This window comes from Jaculus jaculus, chromosome 9 (assembly GCF_020740685.1).
Source record: "Jaculus jaculus isolate mJacJac1 chromosome 9, mJacJac1.mat.Y.cur, whole genome shotgun sequence".
In the NCBI taxonomy this organism is placed as follows: domain Eukaryota; kingdom Metazoa; phylum Chordata; class Mammalia; order Rodentia; family Dipodidae; genus Jaculus; species Jaculus jaculus.
The window spans coordinates 18071145-18096189 of record NC_059110.1 but is presented as its reverse complement, the minus strand read 5'-3'; positions in this window follow the sequence as shown (position 1 = coordinate 18096189).

The following is a 25045-nucleotide window of genomic DNA, read 5'->3' as shown; positions in this document are numbered from 1 at the left end:
CTTGTTGGGGGCTGGGTTTTTACATTCCTCTGTATATTCTTTGCCTTTGTTCTCTCATGGAATGTGGGTCAAAGGGGTTTCCTCCATTACTGAAGAGAGATACTTCTTAGTATCTAGCCATTGAGAACACATACCACTCTAGATTTTATTTTATTTCATTTTATTTCATTTCATTTTAGAGAGAATAAGACAGAGAGAGAGGAGAGAGAGAAAACTGACATGCCAGGGCCTCAGCCATGGCAATTGAACGCCAGACACTTGCGCCACCTACTGGTCATGTCCGACCTTGTGTTTGCCTCACCTTTGTGCATCTGGCTAATGCAGGATCAGGAGAGTAGAACATGGGTCCTTAGGCTTTGCAGGCAAGCACCTTAACTGCTAAGCCATCTCTACAGCCCACACCATTCCAGTGTTATGTGGGTTCTGAGCACTCATAATCCTTTCTTTGGACTTTTCCCCTTATTTATGTGTCTTTGTCAGGGATCAGCTATGTTCTCACTAGGAGGCTTCTGAAGATCTCAGGACCCCTCTCAGTGTGGCTTTTTCCCGTGTGACCTGTTGCTCTCAGGGGCATCCACTCTGACATCCCCATTCTCCCAACAGTGTTGCCTTAACTCTAGAGGACTTCCAGTTTCTCCCTGGTCCTTCTCTCTCTGCTGTCTTAGAAGCTTTCTGTAGCAGTAAGATGAGGCCAACATAGTGTGTTTGCCTTTAATAATGTCACATTTTAAGAATTTCTGGGTCAAAATTCACACACTTGAAAAGCTGGGTGTGGAAGCACACCTCAGTATTCCCATCATTCCTATAGCAATGGGAGGTGGAGTCAAGCAGGTCTTAAGTCTTGGGGGCCAGCCAGCCTGGCCTTCACAACAGCAAACAAGAGAGAGTCTCAAATAAGGTAGAAAGAGTAGAACGGCGTTCCAGATTGTCCTCTACCTCTGGATGCACACTGCAACATGCATGAACTGCCTCCTCACACACAAAAAATACAGTAAGAAGATTCCAATTTTGGCACTTTGTTCTATATTTATACCTATTTGCATGCAAATTTCCATACCAGCATTCACTGAAAATGAAATTGGAACCAAAAGAAAACAGGAAGCCCAAATGACCATCAATTGAGAATGATACAACACACTACATTTTATACACATGATAGAAAACTATATGGCTACCCAAAATAACTGGGTTAGCCCTCTGTGATTTGAATGTTGCTAAAACATATTGTTAAGTCAAAAAATTACAGAGTAATACACATAGTAAGATCCCACTATGATTAAAAATAACCTTACATATGAATACATCATCTTCTAAAGATATAAGAGGATTAAAAACAGATTGAAAGACTACCAATCAGTGGTCAACCAAGATTACCTCTGGAAGAGGAAGGGAATTATGGAGTGGGCTCAAGTGTTAGTTTTATATTTGCATAATTTCCATGTTGCTTTAACTCCAGAAATGACCCAGATTATTCCATAAAGAAGCAATGTATAGGTTTATTTATTTGTTATTTATTTATATTGATGTTTGTTTGCTTACTTGTGTGAGACAGAATTTTGCCACATAGCCCAGACTAACCTCAAACTCATGATCTTCCTGAATAGTCTCTCAACTACTGGGATTGTGAACATGCATCGCTGTACTAAGCTTTATTGTTTTAAAAAGCATACCATTCTTAGGACTGTGATGAATTCCCATGCCATTCCACTCTCACTGCAGATACAGTCATCCTTTGGTCTAGCATCCATACCATAGATTACACTACCTGCCCATTGATTTCTCGGTAGCCACTTGCATGACCAGATTGACCATAACAGTTCAAAGTGTTTGTGATCATGAGAGTAGCAATGAAGATTTGATGAGGAGACGTCAAACAGTGCTTCCTTTAAGCATCAGCTCATATCATCTCAGGAGGTGTCTAATGCAAGAAGATATTTTGAGAGAAAATGTAACAGTTACCTGGGGGAACAAAATACCTAGCCAGAAGAAGCCTAGAGAAGGAAGGATTTATTTCTGTTTTAGATAGTGTGTGTGTGTGTGTGTGTGTGTGTGTGTGTGTGTGTGTGTGTGTGTATTTGAGACAGAGAGAAAGAGGGAATGGGCACTCCAAGGCCTCCAGCCACTGCAAATGAACTCCAGAGACGTGTACCACCTTGTGCTTCTGGTTTACGTGGGTTCTGGGTAGTTAAACCTGGGTCCTTAGGGTTTGCAGGCAAGCCCCTTAATTGCTAAGCCATCTCTCCAGCCCTGTTTTAGAGTTTTGAGATGAAGCGTCACCATGCCAGGGAAAACAGGACAAGTGAAGTGTCACATGTCCACAGCAGCAGTGAAGAAATACTTACAGAGAGTGAGCTAATGAATATGCAGAGAAGCAGAACTAATTAACCTCAAGGCCTGCTCCCAGTGACACACCTCCTCAAGCCAGATGCTGCCAACCAAAGGCTCTACCAACTGAGGCTTAATCACAAACACCTGAGGCTATGGGGACACAGATGACATTATTATAATTTTGTTTGCAGTGCATTAGAATCCCATTTATTATTAGTATTGCTAATATCTTGCTATATCTAATTTATTAATTAAATGTCATCCTAAGTATGTATGAATAAACAAAGACCACATAAAATGCATAGTGTATCTTTGAATATATACTATGTTGGTGAGAGGGGACTACTGTACTGTCTGTGTAAAGTGAAATTAAAACACTGAGGGAATTAAATGTCAAAATAGAGAAAGAAAGGGAAATAAAGTATGTGAAAAAATATCAAAAGAAGAAAATGAAGTTTTGAGGTTTATACTGACTGGTGGATGTCATACAGAATGCTTATATGTTTGTTTCTGTACTTCTGGTCTGTTTGGTAGAGGATGGAAGGATATAGGGACAAAACAGAATTTTAAGGGTGGTATTTGCCATTATTCATTTGTGAAATGTGGATTAAATGTGCAAGGAAAGCAATTCCATTTCAGGTTAGAGGAAAGGAGAGGCTCTCAAATCTTCGGTTTATTGTTAAAGACAGACAGGTAATATTACAAGATCTAATGTAAGAAAATGCAATTTAAAAAAAATGAGAAATCCATATCTGAACTCATCCTCAGACCTAAACTGAACACTCCACTGCTGTAAATATCTGAGGCTTTGCACTGTGAGAGATTTTTTAAATTAAATCAAAGCCATGTGCAGTTCCATAGGAAAGCAGGGCCCGAATGGGGATCCCCAGTGAAAGAAGAACGGAAGCCAGTCTTCAACCATGTCCATTGCTCCTGGCTCCAGACTGCTTTCCAATTCTGAATATTTCTAGGATATTTGTCTAAAATAATAATAATAATAATAAAAATAAAAAATAAATAAATAAAAACCTTCTTTTTTTAAAATTTTTTTTTGTTCATTTTTTATTTATTTATTTGAGAGCGACAGACATAGAGAGAAAGACAGATAGAGGGAGAGAGAGGGAATGGGAGCGCCAGGGCTTCCAGCCTCTGCAAACGAACTCCATACGCGTGCGCCCCCTTGTGCATCTGGCTAACGTGGGACCTGGGGAACCGAGCCTCGAACCGGGGTCCTTAGGCTTCACAGGCAAGTGCTTAACCACTAAGCCATCTCTCCAGCCCTCCCCCCCAAAAAAACCTTCTTATCACTGAGTGAGCATCCCCATCTGTCATCAGGGTGAACCAAACAAACCACTGACGGCTAATCTGTCCACATGGTGTGGAAAGTTAAGGGGAATTGTGACCAGGGATCAGGTTCCAGGGGTAGATAGTAATCAGAAACCATCCTCCCTTTCTTCCTGTGTGCTTTCGTCCACTTCCCTAGTGTCTTGGTCCTTCCTTCCTTCTTTTGCTCTTTCATTCTTCTATTCAGTTAAACAACAACTTACAGTGTAGTTACGTTGCCCAGCAGTAGTTTCGTGATGTGCTACAGAAAGCCACAGTGAACAGCTGGCTTTCTTTCACTCTTCATCTACTTTCCCACACGATGTCAAAATTGGTGTTCCCGTCAGCGAGAGTATATCCTGCACTAATGAGGATCTTTCTTGTAGAATTTCTAGTAGGACTCATGGTATACATGACAAATGAATTGACATTCTGGTTTATAAATCAAGCCCTCAGGGATTTACTTATTATGAATTAACCTCTCAGGATAGAATTCTGTTTGCATGAAAAAGTCCGGATAAGGGACCTGGTAATCTAAGAGTTACATCCTGAGTTCCACTTTCTAAAAGGCTGTGCCTTGGACCCCTTCTCCAATGACATGCATCCCCCCCACCTCACAAATACTGATGTTATATTCCTACCTTAATGAATAACTCCAGCTGCTAATCTATTAAAAATAATTAATGACCAGAGACAGAGAGATGGCTTAGTGGTTAAGCACTTGCCTGTGAAGCCTAAGGACCCCGGTTCAAGGCTCGATTCTCCAGGACCCATGTTAGCCAGATGCACAAGGGGGCGCACACATTTGGAGTTCGTTTGCAGTGGCTGGAGACCCTGGAACGCCCATTCTCTCTCTCTCTCTCCCCTCTCCCTCCCTCTCTCTCCATCTCTCTCTCTCTCTCTCTCTCTCTCTGTTGCTCTCAAATAAATAAATAAAAATTAAAAATTTTAAAGAAAATAATGACCAGAGAATAAGAGATAAGAGATATGGTGGGGAAGTGTCATTCTAATCCAGCAGGAACAGAAGCAGACCTGTGACGTCTCAATGCACATGAATTTTGGCAGATATTTCTACATTTACACAGACTTCATATCTGTAGTGTGCTGAACCATGTAAAAGATACACACTTGTGAGAGTTAATATTAATTGTCAGCTTGATTAGACCGAGAAGTGCCTAGGAGGTTAGCAAGGCACGTCTCTGAGTGTGTCTGTGAGGGCATCTCCAGGGAATCTGAGCTAATGAGAAAGACTGCCCTAAATGTGAGCAAAACCATTCTGTAAGCCATAGGAGCGTAGATGGAAGAAAAGGTGTGTGGGGAAAGGAGAGGTAGAAATCAGATATTCTGCTTCCAGGCCACCATGGTGATGTGAGCATCCCAGCTCTGCCATCCCTGCCTGGCCATGATGATCTGAAACCCCTGAAACTGTGAAACAAAATAAATCCTTCCTCCCCTGAATCATGTTCTCAAGTCACTTTGTCTCAGCTTCAAGAACCCTTAAACAACACAAGAGTTCATGGAACTATTGAGAGAAACCCGCTTTACCCAGAAAGCTTGAAACCTCTTGGTCAGGAAGCAACAGGGGAGGGACTCACCCAAATCTTACGATTGGAAACCTTGTGCTTCTCTCTCCCTGAATAAGGATTTAATTTTGATTCATTAGCATTTCAGCCATAGGGGACAGTGTCAGTCAACAGGCTGCTTAAGGGGGAGTTTTTATGCAGTTTTTTTTTTTTTCCCATTGATAAAAATTATTGTGTGGCAAAGAGCTGCTAGAAAACTTGATTAATTTGAGCCACTGGCCTAACTCCAACCTCACGAGCTGCTGGGGGGATGCCAAGTCAGCCCTAAGCACAAGCCCTCTTCCCTTACAGATGCCAAAATGCTCTCCTTACTGCATTGTCGTTTAGAAGTGGCAGAGTCCTTAACAGCTGTGAACACTACAAGTGCAACAATAAAATATGATTTTTCTCCTCCCTGCCCCCCGAAAATGCCCTTGTTACAGTGCTCCAAAAATGAGTTAGAGATGATTTCTATTTAGCCCCCTTTCCCGCTGGAGCCCTCACTGGAATGTATTCAAGGCTTCCGGTGGCTTGCATCCTTATAAATTCATTCCTGTCAGGTCCTGCCACCTCGCAGGCTTCCAGAGTGAAATATGAGAATGGAAATGGAGGCTGCATCCGGTGCTGACATATGTACCAGAGGGAGTCGGAGGCACGGGGACAGTCCAAGCAGGGAGCCCAAGTCAGAGGGGCAGCTAGCTGCTTCCTCCCAATCCCTGTCATTATTCCGATCCACAGAGCTGAGCATATGGGGATGGTGAAAAGCCTTATTCCATTTCCCTGCCTTGGCGTGGCTGTCAATCACATACCTCAAATGATAGTCAATGCACGGGACACCTGAACAGAGGAGATAAGCGGACCAGAGAAAAATGTTGACTCACTTCACTTTGGCCACATGAGAAAGTCGGATTGTCTGGCAGGGCATCATAGCGACATTTCCCTGGTGAAAACCATCCCAAGTGGAGGCAAGCACCTCACCAAATCGGCCATGGTAGTGCCAGGGGATCTCGACTGAAAATTCTGTCTTCGAGGGCTGTTTAGGAAGGTGGCACTCCACTATGAGGCAGACAGATGGTATTCAGCACTCCTAGTTCCTTCACAACCATTGCACATGGTAGGACTTCAGTTTTCTATTATGTCTTCCAGTGTTTATTCAGGTTTTATGTCAGCTTTCTGTGACAAGTGTTCTCCAGACACTCGGTATACCCGAAGTCTCTGGGGGAGTTTTGTTATTTTCCTGTTATATTATGAAATTCCTAAATGGGTCACACCAGTATAAAAGCACCCTGAAGTTTCATGATTTGTAATCTGATATAGTAAACGGGCAAAAGACAGATTACCTTAGAGGAAATATATTCATTTATTTATGTGCGTGGAAACAGCACATGAAGAGGAATGCTTAATAGACCAGTGAGATTCAAAGATTTATATGCCCTTATTCATAGAAGACTGTTGTCCCAGGACTATAGTCAATGTGCTTTAAGTGAATTTAAGTCTTCTGTGACATAATTTTATTTTAGTGCAGTTTTCTTTTTGAGGTAGGGTCTCACTCATGCTGGCCTAGAATTCACTATGTAGTCTTAGGCTGGCCTCCATCTCAGGATGATCCTCCTACCTCGCCCTCCTAAGTGCTGGGACAAAAGGCATGTGCCACCACACCTGGCTATGACATGATTTTAATTTCCTTGGTTAATAAAATTTCAGTAAGAAGGCTAAAGATTGTTGTTTTCCTCTGCTGGATCTGGTCTTCAAATAAGGAAAAGATCCTCAGAGAAAAGCCTTGTGCAGCCTCAATGGCTTCCCAAAGTGCCTTCCAGTTAAAGTAGTCAGCATGCCAAGCTGACTTATTTTGGGGTATCAGTTTCTAAGCATCAACCATCAAAATCAATCTAAAACACAGCTACTGAGAATAATGTGTGTCAGGTGAGAGTGGACGAGGGAGAAGATGGCTGAGGCTTGGCTGCTGCCCCCACATAGCTCCTCATAGCAGACACTCAGAACAAGTGCAATGCCCTAGGATGAGGGCTGCGCTCTGCCCTGGGGATTAGAACAGTGAAAGATGAAAGCGTTCATCCTCCAAAGAACGTGAAGGAGGGCTCCATGGTGGCACGTGGGCTGATCTCAGAGTCCTCGAGGCAGAAGAATTGCCTACTCAGGCCAGAGGGAAGGAGTCTTAGGGGGATGGTACAATCATCTAGCCTGTCAAGGAGAAAGAAAACGATGTGCCAAAGGTAGGGATGTGCAAAAACTAAAACGATAACGGAGAGAGCAACTGAGTGTGATTTTTAAGGTAACAGCATTGTTTATATTAAAATGCAAGTTGTGAAGATTCTCCTGACTATGTTATTATATGTAATGTGGATGTTCTTTCAAGAAAATCACTAGAATAATAGAAAGGGACATTATCCAAGAAATTACATCAGCAGCAGTTTTCTTTGGGAGGTTTTTGAATGCAACCATTATTCTCTTATTCTTTATGCTACCAGTAAAACAATATTGACACAGGGCTGGAGAGGAAGATCAGTGGGGCAAAGGTCTGCATTATACATGTGAGAACCTGAGGCAGATCACCAGTGTGCATGTGAGGAAAAAACCAAAACCTACCAGGACACTGGAGAGATGGCTCAGTGGTTAAAAGCACTTCCCAAGCATGCACAAGGGTTTGAGTTTAGCTCTCCACAGAGATGGCCAGATGCAGCCTCACACATCTGTAACCGTAGTACTGTTGGGAGTGGCAAGCTCTGGAATCAGTGAGTGACTATGTCTAACCTTGGCACTCTCCTCTGGCTGCAAACACACACATGTATACACCACACACGCCATGTATACACACCACATACACTCTCATGCTGGTGCATGCACCACCATATATACATACTACCAAAAAAAGAAAAAGCCAGGCATTGGTGGCACATGCCTAGAATCCCCACACTTGAGGAGACAGAGACAAGAAGATCCCTAGGGTTTCCTAGATAGTCAGTCCAGCCTAATGGGTAAGCTCCATGCCAGTGAGAGGTCCTGTCCTAAAAGAAGTGGACAGTGTTTCTGGACGTAACACCAAAGGTTGTCCCCTGGCCTCCTCATGCATGCAGATCCGCGTGCACAAATGTGCCCCTCCACACACATGAATATGCTGGCACACCGCACATACACACATGCAAAAGGAAATACTGAGGGCCGGAGAGATGGCTTAGTGGTTAAGGACTTGCCTTCAATACCTAAAGACACATGTTGTAGTCTGCACGTCCCACATAAGCCAGACGCACAAGGTGATGCGAGCATGCAAGGTTGCACATGCGCACAAGGAGGCCCAGGAGTCTGCAGTTTCGACTGCAGTAGCTACAGGCCCTGACGCACCAATTCCCTTTCTCTCTCTCATGAAAAAAATTATATAAAGAAATAAAAAATAAAAGAAATACTGACACATGCCACAACATGACTAGACCTCCGAAGTTAGTGCTCAAAGTAAAAGAGGCCAGTAACAAGACACCACGAATGAATTTATTTATACGAAATCCTAAAAATAGTGAATTTGTAAAACATTTCATTGAAAATTTTAATACGTGAACATATTGCAATTTGATCATATCCCTGTTCTATTTGTCCCCTCCTCCACTCATTCCATTGACCAAGTCTCTTTTTTTTTTTTTTTTGGTGGGGGGGCCTCCTCTACCCTCTGTATCAAAGTGCTGATGAATCAGAAGTGTGTGGGTCCCAGGGTAACCATAGTCACTGTGAGGTCATGAATGTACCAGCGTCAGCTCATGCCTGAAGGACACTGCCCCAAAGTAATGCTCCCCAGCCTGTGGCACATACATTCATTCTGCCCCCTCTTCTATAATGTTCCCCAAAGCCTGTGATAGTGTTCGGCATTCTCAACAACGTCTTGCTTTCAACTGTGAGTTCAGAATAGTCAATTCTATGGAGACAGAATCCAGATCTTTCGATGCCTGGGTGTGGGGTGCAGAATGACTGCTGAAGAACACAGGGGTCTGAGGCTATTTTTTTTTTTTCTTTCTAGAAGGAGAATATGACTAGCCTGGATTCCACAAATGTACTCATAGCTAAATCATGTTTATAAGTGAGTGACTATTGTAGTAAATAAATTACACCTTAATTGATCTGTTTTTATGAAGTCTTGCTAGCCAAAACTTCACATGCTTATCCATAAATTTCACTTCGGTTAACTTAGACAAAACTAGAGAAGCTGAAAGACAACCTGCATGAACTGTACCCAGAAGGCAATGCCAACGGAGAACTGCTGTTCTTTGAATTACATTACCAGCCTTAGGGTCCTGAGTCACCCCAAACTGCCTTAAGAATGGTTCCTCTGGGGCTGTAGAGATGGCTTAGAAGTTAAGGTATTTGCCTGCAAAGCCAAAGGAGCCTGATTCGATTCTCTAGGACCCATATAAGCCAGAAGCACAAGGGGGTACATGGATCTGGAATTTGTTTGCAATGGCTGGAGGCCCAGGTGAACCCATTCTCTCTCTTTCTCTCTCTCTCCCTCTTTCTCTCTCTCCCTCTTTCTCTCTCTCAAATAAATAAATAAAATATTTTTTAAAAGAATGGTTTCTCGGTTAACATACATGCAAAAATGGTCAGTCATGGTCATTTCCAACGAGAACAGCAGAACAAACGTGGGAGACAAAATGTCATGGAAAGAACAGTGGCATGTCGGGAGACATCGTAGGAACTGCTGGTTTCAGCTACTTATTCATTGTGTGGCTACGAACAAGCCATCCCACCCTCCTGGGCCTTCATTTCTTGCTCAGCACGTAGAAATTCAGATTACAAGGAAGACGTGGGGGAAGGGACGCTAGTAGTGGTTGCCAGGAACCTCCAGATGATGAGCCGACTAGTGAGTGCATCTCGCTGAAGGCCTGGTGCATGGCTTTTCCGTATCTGATCTTGACTTTAGACATGCTGAGAACTAACTCCTCACTCAGAGGCTGAGGCTAAGCATGCCCACGGGACTTTGAATTACACACCAAGTTACCGATTATAACCTGACAGCAGGAATGCAACTGCCCAGAGGACTTGGTAGCATTTCTTCCAACCAATTCATCCAATTCCCATTATGGAATCTCAGTCTGATATCACATTATGATCAAAAGGGGAGTTGGTGAGGTCTAGATCCCAAGAGCTCCTGAGCTCCAGTTAAACACTGGATTCTGTTACTGACAGTGATTATCTGTGTCCTCATAGGATAGGACAGCATGGGTTGTGTCATTATGTCACTCTCTCCTCCAGAAGTGTTCCTCAGTCAAGAATCTTATATTTTTAATCTTATTTATTTATTTGAGAAAGAGAGAGAGAGAAAGAGAATGAGCGTGCCAGGGCCTCCAGCCACTACAAATGAACTCCAGGTGCATGTGCCACCATGCACATCTGGCTTACGTGGGTCCTGGGGAGTCAAACTTTGGTCCTTTGGTTTTGCAGGCAAGCACCTTAACCATTAAGCCATCTCTTAAGCCCAAGAACTTTTTTTTTTTTAACTGGACTCACCCATGCTATCATCATAACATCAGCCTCCACTTTTACTAAGTTCTTCAAATTATCTATTAAATCCAAGTCAGTTTTTTCTCCTTTTCTTTTTGGTTTTGATTTTTGAGGTAGAGTCCCACTCTAGTCCAGAATGACCTGGAATTCACTTTGTAGTCTCAGGGTGGCCTCAAACTCATGGCAATCCTCCTACCTCTGCCTCCTGTGTGCTGAGATGAAAGGTGTACACCATCATGCCCGCCCCCCCCCCGTTTTTTTTAAATTTCTGACCCAAAATATATTTTAGCTATGACTTTTCCTTTCAAATTATCTGATCTTGTTCATTATAAATTATTTAGTTGACCTTTAGGAGTATGTATGTATGTATGTATCTAATCATGATCAAGCTAATAATGTCACTCTAATACCAATCATAAAAGTGTGCTGATTGACCATTGTGAAAATTAAATAGGATAATCTCTATTAACAGTGCATTGGAGATTATAAATCACTTTTCCTCATAAAAGATATTAATGGCCAGACCTGAACTAGATCCAGTGTGATGCCATTACTCTGAGCAGCCTGAAAATTCAGGAGTGGTGAGACTCTGGGTTAAAATGAGCTAGGAGATCCAAGGTAGATGTCTCAAACTGCATGTCCTTGGGGCAACTCAAGCCTATAGCGTTGTTTGTTTATTTGTTTCACAAGTGTGGTATATGTGCTCAAGTATGTGGGCATATGTGTGTGCGCAGCTGGTGTGTGTACGTGAGGGCTGGAGGTCAAGGTCAGGTGTGTTTCCAGTTGCTTTGCGCATTGTTGTTTGTTTTTTTTTTTTTCTAGTCACTGTCACAAAGTGAGCCTAGAGCTTCCTGAATTTGCCAAACAAATATCCCGCCAGCCCCTGGGGTCCTTCTGCCTCCAGCTCCTCAGCGCTGGATTACTGGTGCTCACCACACCTGGCGTCTTCCCATGGGCGCTGGGGATCTGAACTCGGGTCCTCGCCCTTGCACAGTGACCACCTATCTGCTGAGTGCTCGCCCAAGCCTCACTTTCTTTTTTTTTTTTGTTGTTGTTGTTGTATTGCATTTTATTTTATATTTTTTACTTTATTTTATTTTTAATTTTCACAATTTTTATTAACATTTTCCATAATTATAAAAAATATCCCATGGTAATGCCTCCCCCCTCCGCACTTTCCTCTTTGAAATTCCATTCTCCATCATATTACCTCCCCATCTCAATCATTGTACTTACATATATACAATACCAACCTATTAAGTACACTCCTCCCTTCCTTTCTCTTCCCTTTATATCTCCTTTTTAACTTACTGGCCTCTGCTGCTAAGTATTTTCCGTCTCACGCAGAAGCCCAATCATCTGTAGCTAGGATCCACATATGAGGGAGAACATGTGGCGCCAAGCCTCACTTTCTATAAAGCTTATTGAAAATGTTTTAATATGTGATTGCTAAACATTGATATATCAGAAGAAACTACCCAAAACAGGACAAGTTTCTCCATTTCTGTTGAAAAAAAAAAAAGAGTATGACATAGATACTTATATAGTCATTTTGTTAAAATTTTTATTTATTTTTTTGAGAGAAAGAAACACAGAGAGAGAGAGAGAGAACGGGTGCACCAGGGCCCCAGGCAACTGCAAACGAACTCCAGATGCATGTGCCCCCTTGAGCATCTGTCCTACTTGGGTCCTGGGGAATTGAACCTGGGTTCTTTAGTTTTGTAGGCAAATGCCTTAACTGCTAAGCCATCTCTCCAGCCCAGCCCCTTTTTTTTTTTTCCAGCTTAAAATGGTTTTATTTTTATTATTTATTTATTTTTTTTTATTTTTATTAGCATTTTCCATGATTATAAAAAAAAATCCCATGGTAATTCCCACCCTCTCCCCCCACAATTTCCCCTTTGAAATTCCATTCTCCATCATATTACCTCCCCATCTCAATCATTGTCCAGCCCTTTTTTTAAAAAATAATTTTTATATTTAAGTTTTATTTTTAGTTGACAAATGATAATTGTGTGACTCTGGATCATGGCTTATATTCATGTTCTACAATAGTAACTTCAGTTTTTAGGTGAGGGAGAGAGAGACAGTAAGAATTGGCATGCCAGGGCCTCCAGCCAGTGCGGTGGAACTCCAGATGTGTGTAGCCCCTTCTGTGTGTGTGCAAACTTGCACGTTTGCACTACTTTGTGTGTCTGGTATATGTGGGATCTGGAGAGTCGAACATGAGTCCTTAGGCTTTGCAGTCAAGCTCCTTAACCACTAAGCCCCAAAGGTAACTTCTTTAGAGGAGTGTGAGTGCTCTGGAGTTCTGCAGGCCTCAGCGTGTCTTTCTTCCTCCTCTTACTCCACTGGTGCTTCTAGTCATTTGAATGTTTGCCTCTGGATGATTTCAGGAATTCTGGGAAAATTCCTCCTATTCATAAATCTCTTCTATTGGCACCTGTCAGTGGTAATTATTGTTTAAATACCAAAGACTTATATTCCACCTGAAATAGATATAGACTCATATCCCATGTGAATTATTCACACCAAGTTGTGAAATTGGCTAATTTAGGTGTCATTCTGAATAAACATTTTGGAAGAACCGGGAGACTGCTACGTCCTGCTCCTGGGAGGCGGGCCAGTGAAGGATGGAGAAGGAGCAGGAGAAGAAACACTTAGGCAATGGTACTAAAAGGAAGGGGCATCTGCTTGATAACCAGATGGAATTTCTTGTCCTTGAAGACAGACTTGGTTGGTCTCCATGAAGTATTGACAACAAAGTCCTAATGTACAACACCTTGGAGCTCCACCAACACAAATAGGGTTTTGGTTTTGAGCTAGCACAATTCTGTATCAGGGAGTGATTATCACAGGGATAGGTTGACTTCAGAGACAGCATGGCTACCCAATCTGCTAGGTCTCAACAGAGGATCAAAGGAGAGAGAAGGCTCATGATATGTTGTTCATATATACCCAAGCACACCAAAATGGCTCATGTGAACCAGGCACTGTGATTAAAGCTTTTCCTGGATGTTGAGCAGATAAAGGGTTGTCAGCAATGGTACATTCTCTGAAACACATAGGGAATTTGCAAAAGCTCACTGGGAAACACACCAGTTCATTTTTTGTCATTTTGCTGCTGATACAAACCCATGCACACAGGTCACTCATAATGAGTCAGGCAGTGGAAATAAAAACCAGCCATTGTAATGAACAGCGTGGCCCTGGAATGTGACACTGAAGCAGGTGAGCTATGAGAAAGGTGTCTAATGGGCCCTTGGTCGACAGGTCATCTGCCAGAGAAAAATGAGAAATTGCGGCAGTTGTCTGGACAAAAACAAAGATACTCTCTCTCAGTGTTCTCACTAATCATACCAGTTATTTATGTCACTTTGAATGCAGGCAACATGCATACCCCAAAACAGCATGCCAGCCTCTTACTAGAAGACCCAAGAAACAAGGAGGCCAGGTGGTCACGCAGGTCAGCTGTAAATGCCATGTTGTGTTACCATTGATATTTTCTTTTTAAAAAAAAAAATGGGGCTGGAGAGATGGCTTAGCGGTTAAGCGCTTGCCTGTGAAGCCTAAGGACCCCGGTTCAAGGCTCGGTTCCCCAGGTCCCATGTTAGCCAGATGCACAAGGGGGCACACGCGTCTGGAGTTCGTTTGCAGAGGCTGGAAGCCCTGGCACGCCCATTCTCTCTCTCTCCCTCTATCTGTCTTTCTCTCTGTGTCTGTCGCTCTCAAATAAATAAATCTAAAAAAAAAAAAAACATTTAAAAAAAAATTATTTAAGAGAGGGAGAGAGAGAAAGAGAATGGGTGTGACAGGTCCTCTAACCACTGCAAGTGAACTCCAGACACATGCACCGCCATGTACATCTGGCTTTACGTAGGTCCTGGGGAATCAAACCTGGGTCCTTTGGATTTGCACACAAGTGCCTTAACTGCTAAGCCATCCCTCCAGCCCACCATTAATATATTCAAAAGGGTAAAACTCATAGCTGAACCTTTGGGAAGTTACTATACATGTTTTGCCTAATAAGCCTTTCCCCATTATAAAAGAAAAGCTAAGGGCATTTCATATGTATACATTAATTTAAATACCTTGGTAGGGATCCTATGTGCTTGAAATCCGGCTTATCTTAAGGCAGCATATTCATGTATACATAGAATAAATATTGCTAATGTGGGCTGGCAAGATAGTTCAGTAGTTAAAGGCACTCGCTTGCAAAGCCTCAAAGGCCCAGTCCAATTCCAGATGCACAGAGTGGCATATGCATCTGAAGTCAGTTTGCAGTGACAAGAAGTCCCGACTTGCCCAGTCTCTTTCCTTCTCCCCCGCACCTTTTTCTGCAAATAAATAAACTATTGCTAATAGCTTAAGAATGTGGTCAGGGGCTGGAAACATGGCTTATTGGCTAAGGTGCTTGCCTGCGAAGCCCAAGGACTCATGTTCAAATACCCAGACCCCACGTAAGTCAGATGTGCCAAGCAACACAAGCTCGCAAGGTCGCACACGCGCACAAGGTGGCGCACACATCTGGAGTTCTACTGCAGTGACTGGAGGCCCTGGTGCACCGAGTTTCTCTCTCTCACTTTCTCTCATAAAAATATACAGAAAACATGTTTAAAAATCTTAAGTCAGAGCCGGACGTGGTGGCACACGCCTTTAATCCCAGCACTCGGGAGGCAGAGGTAGGAGGATTGCTGTGAGTTCGAGGCCACCCTGAGACTCCATAATGAATTCCAGCTCAGCCTGGGCTAGAGTGAGACCCTACCTCAAAAAACCAAAAAATAAAAATAAAAATGAAAAAATCTTAAGTCAAAAAAAAAAAGAAAGAAAAGAATGTGGTCAGAAATCAAATCATAGCTTTTCCAAGTGAACAAGACACCTAACAGCTCCATGCCTCAGATTCTTCACATTAAAACGGAATATTAAAAGTGCCACCTTGTCAGAGATTATCTTGATGATCCCATAAATGGCAACATGGTAATGACATAGGAAGCTACATTGTCTTCTCCTCTACTTAAGCTTGTTCTGTGACCATTTGTTTCATTACAAAGGGACTGCGCTCACTCTGACGTGTTTTATTATTTTCTTTCCATGCCGGATTAGATAGATCGTTTTCACATACTGAAGGATCCTTTCTCTTACATACACCTTGGGTAGTGAAGCCCCAGGAATTGAAGCTTCAGAACATGGAGCACTAGCATCAGAAATAGTGGGAAAGAATCCCAAACTAACCCCAAGAAGGGAAGACTTGGATGTGACTGTGTATATATTTGATAACATTCATCTTCCAGACATCACTAAAAGTCATTGCCAAGACCTCATGCCATACACACTATGGCTAGACTGTTAGTTGATGAGCCTTTGTGCTCACTTATTCACATGGATTTTATTACACTTCATTTGGAATATTCCATCATTATCCCGGCCCCATTGCTTCACTTCCCACAGGCAAAGTTTCTTCAGCATTGCCAAAAACTTTAAATTTCCCACTCTTACATGATACCTGCTGTCCTCTATAGCCTTAATGGTTCTGTCTCTTCTCTTATCAATGAGTTTGATACTATAGCCTCCTGTGACATAGGGTTTAAATATTTCTTGTTATTCCAATGCTTTCATAACTGTGATATTCCACGGTGAGAGCTGAATAGTGGAAGAGTCAGGAGGAAACTCAGTCATTCTGGGTTCAGATGGCCCCACACACCTCGGAGACGTCCCCTAAGCATTCAGCACTGTGCTCACTGAACATTTCCACCATTTATTGCATGAAAAATGCCTATGTGCACCGCAGAGGAAGTGGCAAGTTAAGCATGAGCCTGGCTTTCACTGCGAGCCTGAACGAAGGAGCTGGTGGTGACTGAAGACACTCAACATGCACCAAAGTGGAGATCCAGGAGTTTTCTGAGTGTCCAGCCCTAAGGTAGATCCATCACACACTCACCGAGGCTCAGGAAACATTGTGGAAGAGGGGGCGCCAAGACTGTAAGAGCCGAGAGGAAATGTTCTGCAGAACTGCCCCCACAGTGACAGAGGGCTACTTTCATACCTCCTAACCTCATGGTGAAGGCCGGAGACCCTGCTGAGGAGGGCCCTCGGGGGAACCAGGCATGGGGAGGAGGGGATATAATAGGATACTGCAAAGGGAATGAGACCAACATGTGATTTGTTGGACGCATATGACAAAGTTTCTAATTAATCGAAATAAAATAAATACTTGTGTATCCATGCTCATGCAAACAACTCTAATTAAACTCAGCAAGACCCATCCCCCACTGACAAAACAGACATGAAAGTAAGAAGGGAATTCATTGGGAAGAAGAAGGGGTTTAGCAGAATTGGGAGGGTTCAAGAGAGCATAGTAGGGAGTGATTATTATCAAAATGTATTGTGTATCCTATGAAACTGTCAATTAGCACTTATCTATGTATTAAAGCTATATTCTAAAATCCAATTAGTGCATACCTATGTATCAAAACTATCTTATAAAATCCATTTAGCACATACCTATGTATCAAAGCTATATTATAAAAATATAAGTATTTCATACCTATGAATCAAGGCTATATTATAAAATCCAATTAGTACATATCTACTTATCAAAGCTATATTATAAAATCCAATTAAGGCATATCTATGAATCAAAGCTATATTATAACATCAGCTAAGGCTTAACCCTTCTCTAAGATGCAATGCGAATGAACACACCCTGAGCAACCTTGGACCTTGATTCACATTTGCAATATACATTGTTGAATATCCTCCTCTCGGAGGTTCACTGGGCTCACTTGCAGAGCCTGTGCCTTGTGTAGGACACAGTGAAGCAGGCTTCCCATGACTTATCTTAATTTTCCCCTGACTTACTTTCAATCACAGAAAACATGTTTATCTCAAAGCCCACATTAACCTATCATGAAGCAAACACATGGGAAAACTGATCTGATGCTGGCCCTTTCCACACAGCTATCATCAATGATTAGTGCAAATAAAACACTTCCTTCTTATCCTGATATGATTTTGAGCAATATCCTATGATAATTCACCATTCTGATCTTGTCTGATGAGTTTCTAATCATTTCTTCAAAAGGCAGCTTAAATTCTATTGAAACTTCTAATGCTTTCTCTCACTGTGTGGCTTTAAAAAGAAATTTCCAGTAGCTGTCCTATCCCATCCTGATTTTTAAAAAAAAAAAAAAAAAAAAAAAAATATATATATATATATATATATATATATATATATATATATACATACACACAAACACACATGTTATATATATATATACATGTTTTATATATACATACATACATACATATACATACATATATATATATATATATATATATATATATATATATTATATGTGTTTGTGTGTGTATGTTATAGGAAATCAGAAACAGTGGGAAATTCAGTGTGATAATTCCCTATAAACTAGTTTGAGGGCTGGAAAGATGGCTTGGAAGTTAAGTTAAAAGTACTTACTTGCGGAGCCTGATGGCCAGGGCTCAAGCCCCCAGCACTCACATAAAGCCAGCTGACTAAGTCGGAGTTCATTTGCAGTGGCAGGGAAGTCCTGGCACTCCTATATACACTCTCTGCTTCTTTGTCTGTCTGTCTGTCTATCTGTCTGTCTGTCTCTCTCTCTCTCTCTCTCTCTCTCTCTGTCTTAAATAAATAAAACATTTTTAAGATACTAGTTTGAAATATGTCTTTAATAAATATTTTTTTTCTAAAACATAAACTTAGGTTTTATAAACCCTCTAAGGATTCTTTTTGCCAGAAATTATCTCTTAAGATCACAACCTTATTGGCCATCTATAACATCGAAGGATAAGGAATAATGTTAATTATTTTCTCTATGAGGTCAGACCTTCATGAGGGGCAACATATCTTTGAGCATACAATTATAATGGAGTCACTATTCCATGGCTAATTACTTATTACTCACTTGATTGCTAATTTGATTAATATCATTCACATAAACCTTTATGTTGATTTTGTAGAATGCATTACAAGACAGGTCAGTATTCTGATTCTCATTATATATGAATGGGGAAAGAAGATATTAAATGTTGATCTGGTTGATTAGCTCAAGGTTATCCTTTTATTGAAATAAGAGAACAAAATAAACACTCATCCTGGTCAGTGCCTAACAGAGTGAATAAATATTCTGGTGGTGTTTCAGAAAAATAAAGGAGTCACATGTTGGTGAAATGTGTACCTTTTTCGTAACAAAGTCAGAAGTTATGTGCAGCCAACAGACATTTTAAACAAGTCTTTTAATATGCTGGACTAAATTGCAATGGAATCCGATTGGCTGGCATATCGATGTAGGAAATACTATGAAGACTGACTATGCCTAAGCATACTGGATTTCTTGGTTTACCAACACTCTTAAGATCAGGATATACTAATAGTTTGAACTTCCAAGTTAGTGTCACACTATGGAGACTTTCCAAATTTATGTGGAAAGCACATTGTTGGAAATGCTACCCAACATGCCCTGCATCATCTGGTATCACCCTAAGCCAGCGACCTCTTACCTATCTTCTTCTAGCTGTCTTGCTCAGGTCCAGCCTTTCTGGGGCAGTGGAGCGAACAGTCAGCTGATCATCTACATGGGCTCTTCCCTTCCTCAACAACTGCTCACTTCAATTAACAGCTTCTGGGAATTTATCTCCTCTGTTGAGACATTCGTGGAAGTGATGCACACGGCTTCCAGGTTAGACCTCCAGAAGATTCTACGTGTGCCACCCCAACTTGCTGCACTGGAATTAGCAGAGTCAGTTGGAGGCCATGTGTTAAAGATGGCAGACTCTTAGCTAGTGAGGCCTCCGAAGAGCTGGTTGAAGAAAAAAACTTGCCAATCTGAATACCTTCAGTGGATTCTTGTGTTCAAGCCGCTGCAATTTGGGTTTATTTCCTTCAGCACCTCATTCCTTATTTCTCATCCCCAAGCCAGATTCTTCTGACTGTGAATCTGAGAGTTCTGTTCCCCTGTGCTTTGTTTTTACTGATTCTCTGTGTCTTTCCACCACTTCGTCATCCCTGAGAATTAAGTGGCGTCAACTGCCTGGCTCTGACCACTTTCAGCCCCTGCTCTGATGCACACCTTTCTTCTCCCCATGAGGCAGAATTAATTCAAATTTTAATTGTTGGCCAACCTTTGATATCCCTTATATGTATATATTTTCTATTACCATGTAATTTAAAACCAACACAATGGTTTTAAAACATAATTCACGAACATTTTAATTTTAAATGCAATATGTGTTTATTTTATAGCACTTTTAATACAGATAAGGAAAATTGAGAAAATGAAATCACTTCTAATGCCATCATCCAGATATAATCATTGGCAAATTTTGGTATATAACTTAATGATTAAATATAAAATGGCCAAGGTTAAAAGGAAAATGTCTCCTTGCAGACACAGGTATTTCAATTTTCACAAGAACGACATTTATCAGAGAGCCCTAAACACCAGCTCCTGATTTTATTATCACATAAGAGTGAAGAATACACTTTCATCTGAGTTATGAAAGTCTGTGGGCTTACAAGATGATTATCTTGCACATGTTTGCTAGGCTTAAACATAACCTTAGTCTTCCATCCTCTGAGGTTCACTCACCTTAGGCCAAAGCAACACACAGTTACTTCCAACACTCATGCCAAGTCCCTTCTTTGAAACCTTGTAGATTCTGAGCCATTGAGAACTAGCTAATTGAGGCCTCCACTCATTTTACTTTTCAGTGCCTGGCATAGAGTAAGAGCTCTCAACATGCTTTATGTACATGGTGGAAGATGTATTTAAATTACTTTAGCCATGGGCAACTTGGAAATCCGATCCCCAAGTATTTCTTAAAGAAATAGTAACCCTCCATCCTATATGAAATTGCCTCCGATGTGAGAATGGTTTTCATGAGAATTAAAGACGAAATAATTTCTGGACGTTTTCCACCATAATTATTCTTGCTTCTCTGCTAACACATATATATATATTTTTGTTCTCTCAGTTTTGATTTCTTTAACTTCTTTTCTGCCCTTTGGCAATATCGACAGGGCCTGGCAGCCATCCACACAGAGAGAGTAGGTCCAGCATTGATTTTTACTTACACTTGTGAAGCTACGCTGACTTTTCCATCCACAGAGGGGCTTTCGCTTCTTCACTAGTGTAACAGAAGGGTCAGAGCCCGTGGCCTCTGTCTTGTCTTCTGTCCACCTTTTGCATCCCAGAACTCCACAGATCCTCTTTGTGGCCAACACAGAATTCTTTCAGACTCTCAGGGAAGAAAGAGACAAAGGCTAAAAATCAGCTCACCTACTAAGGCCTATTGGTGGCTGCATGTTTCTTTCACCGGCTGCACTGTGATTTGTAGATCCCTTTTACATAGGATAATAGGCTGCGGGTGGGCTGGAGAGATGGCTTAGTGGTTAAGTGCTTGCCTGTGAAGCCTAAGGACCCCGGTTCGAGGCTCGGTTCCCCAGGTCCCACATTAGCCAGATGCACAAGGGGGCGCACGCGTCTGGAGTTCATTTGCAGGGGCTGGAAGCCCTGGCGCGCCCATTCTCTCCCTCTATCTGTCTTTCTCTCTGTGTTTGTCACTCTCAAATAAATAAATAAATAAATAAAAATTAAAAAAAATAGGCTGCGGGTGCTCTCGATCCAGTGAGATAGCTATACATACCCATATAAAATCCTTCTTTTATTCTAGGAATCTATCAAACTATGTGCCATATAGACATACAGAGAAAACTTGCAACAGGTAGCATACGTCTTTTCCCTAATATTGACACAACAGGCTTCTTTTGACATTTCATACAATGCCAGCCTTAACATTCGCAGAGTGATTGTGAAAAGCTTGGTACTTTAAGCTGTCAGCTGTAGTCTGGGGATTCAGGTGTCTTTGTCTTGACTGATTTTTGTTTTTCAAAGTTATCAGCCAACCCGTAGCTGCAAGCTTCTGCCTAGAGACAATGTTGTGATGCGTTACGCTTGTCCCCACCTGATTCATTTTCCTTTCACTGAAAAATTTAAACCCTTGCATCAAAGAAATCCAGAGGACACATGAAATGACCTCCCCGGAAGTTTTCATTTGTTCCCATGTTGCTTTTAACTTGGAAGAACCAGTCACCTGGGGCCATCACTTGAATTTGACTGGTTTCCTATTTAATATCCTGGGTCCAACCAAATAGCTCCCTCCACCCTGAAGCCTCATGAAATAAACCAGTTTGGCACCCATGGCATGTGGCTCATACCCTAAGCTCACTTTTGCCCCCCCAAGGTTTCTGTTGGAAACTTCCTTTGTTTTGCTGAAGTGAGTAGAACATAGGTGAGGAAGTTCCATGGTTAAGAGAGATTTGAAAAATTCAGTTTCCATCTTGAGACTTTATTTAAGCCAGCCTCCTTACAAGGCCAGGTCATCTGGAACCCACCAAGTACACAGGAGGCACCTGGACTTGGAGAAATGGGCTCTTCTTGTCTTGAGGCAGGGTAAGCTAGAATAGGCGGTAAACACTGACCCAACTACTGTGAGCTACCTGGGAGTGAGTTCCAGATGTCGGAAAACTCAGAACCCTTAGACCATTCACACTACTGCTGGCCAGAGATGTGGATGAACAGGAGGATTTCACCTCCAGTCTGTCACCTCCAACTGTGCCGACCTTCCCCTCTCTCCTCTTCCTTTCTCTTCCTCCTCCCTTCTCCCACCTGCCACTCCTTCTCTGTTCCTTTATCTGTTTCCTTCCCCCTCTCTCTTCATCTTCCATCACCTCCCTTCATCTGACAAGAAGAAAAACATTACCATTGGCATGCTGTAGTTCTTCAGTCTGTCAACCAATTAAAGCATACTTCCTCCATTTCCTTAGCCAAGCACTGATGTTAATTAGAGCTATATCTAACTGATACAAAGTCCAGCGAGGAAAAGCCAGGGACTGTTTGGAACGTAGCAAAACACTTGTAAGATGCGGCTTAGTCACTTTGGCTTATCCTCCCACAGATGCTATTGTGGAGAAGGTCATAAGTGAAATCCAGTATCCAGCAAAAAGAGTTACAGCACAATTTGGTGGAAATCTATACACTGCTAAAAGGTGGCCCTAAGTCTACAGAGAGTTGAAGTGAGGTCCCCCGACAGAGCAATAAGAACATGGTGTTGACATTCAAACCAGCATTACCTTGTCTCTGCTTTATGTTCCATTAATGGACAAATTGCCTGAACTAGTTTCCTACTCTAGGAAGTCCAGATAGTAATGCCTAACCTCTAAGGCTGCTGTGAGGACTCAGTAAACGCCCCCTCCTCTTCTGTTTCTCCGGGCAGATCAGTGGCTATTGCATGTAAATATGTACTTTTAGTATACGTTGGAAGAGCTCCGTGGTTCGTGGGTACACAGATACTGTGCGATATGAGGATCTGGAAGTCTGGCTCATCCAATTCCTGGTGTGAGATGTAGAAAGGTCATCACCAAGACCCACCAGGGATGTCCTGGGAGGAGACAGGATAGGATAGGAAGGATCTTGTCCCAGAGGCATTAATCCTGAGATTGTCCTATTGGAGTCATCCCTTTCGCTGGAGCCTTTTAATTCAAAAATACAAATGTACCCAAGACAGTATCACCTAAAACCTTGCCATCCATTTGCACAGTTGGTTTTTCAGCTGTAAGCTATTTTTTTAACCTGTATGAAATGTCACATGCTTAGATGCATCCCTTTTATAGAGTTTTAAAGCTGATAACCTGAACCAAAATGTGCATTTTGGGTAATATTTTTTTTTTCTTTTTAGCAGTAATTTCAAAGATGTAACTGAGCTTAGCTGTAAATTGCTGGTTTTTGCTCTGCATGGCAGGCAGCATTTGATCATTGACAACTATGTTTTCTTCATTGTTTCCTGACTAAAGTCTTCACAGTCTCTATAAATATGTAAATTACCCAAATCACTAGTTTTCCATTATTTCTGCCCATAAGCTGCTTAAAATGTTTCTATATTCCTGCATATGCAGTGCAAAACAGAGCAGCGGGTGACAGCTGACTTTGGCTCTATTATTGAGCCTCTATTTAGCAACTGCTTGTTTCAAAATGTCTGATAATAACTTTTCCCTAAGGTGGGCTTCACATCCTGTGTGGATGCTGGCAGATGCCAGGCTGGACCAATAGGGTGGCAGGGGCACAAAGATGGGCATGTGCAAAGACTATGGAAGTCTCATTGTCTACACATTGCTAGGCTGTGGACCATGGCATTATGACAGGATGCAAGGTGAGTTTTGTTTTTAATCACTGTGTCTTAAACTGGCAAGGCATGAGTGATGAACTTAGCATGAAGTCTGCATAGGATTTTGTTTTCCTCTCCTGACTCATTGCCCATTAAGTTAATCTGTCATGAGCTGGATCAGCAGGTCTCCTGGTGGGCTTGGGCCATTTTGTGGCAGGGAATGAGACTAAACTACCCGTTATTTTCATGCCTGTTGTATTCATACGTCACTTCATTATTATCCAGGAAAAACAGTGGCACTGGGGCTGGAGAGATGGCTTAGCCGCTAAGGCGTTTGCCTGCAAAGCCAAACAGCCCAGATTCGATTCCCCAGGATCCAAGATAACTAGATGCACAGGGGGCACATGTGTCTGGAGTTTGTTTGCAGTGGCTGGAGGCACTGGGGTGCCCATTCTCTCTCTCTCTCTCTCTCTCTCTCTCTCTCTCCCTCTTTCACTATCAAATAAATAAATAAATCCTTTAAAAAAAACAGTGGGACAAAGAAACTGGTAGTGATTATCCCCATTTGATATAGGAGGAGATAGATTCAAAGGAATTAAATAAGACATAATTCTTTAGTGGGAAATAAACTAACTAGTACTTGAAAGTTGTCTTGTGTTCCTCCTGTCCTTGTAAATAAAGTTTTATTGTAATGACCACTCTTATTTGTCTGCATATGGTCTATAGCTACTTTCACACTGCAGCAGTAAAACTGAGAAGTTCTGACAGAAACCTAATGATCCTAAAAGCCTGAAATGCTTCCTATCTGCTCACAGAAAGTTTGCTCACCCACTGACTGGAACACAGAACTCTCCCAAATGCCCATGTGCTCTGAAGTAATGGCACCAGTTTCTATGGCACTCAAGGAATTTGGGAGGCGTCCATGTAGACTCAAGTCTGTTGTGACAAGTCATGCGCTAACTCCAGCTCCGTGTAATCAGTACTCTATTCATTTGTTGCATGGTGAAAGTTTCATGGAAAATCAAAAAAGAATGTTTTGGAGAATTTTGTTTTCATTCATTGAGCTTCAGGAAGAAACCATCCAGTCCCTCAAAGACCATTTCCCAATGTAGTACAGACAGGTGTGATCAATA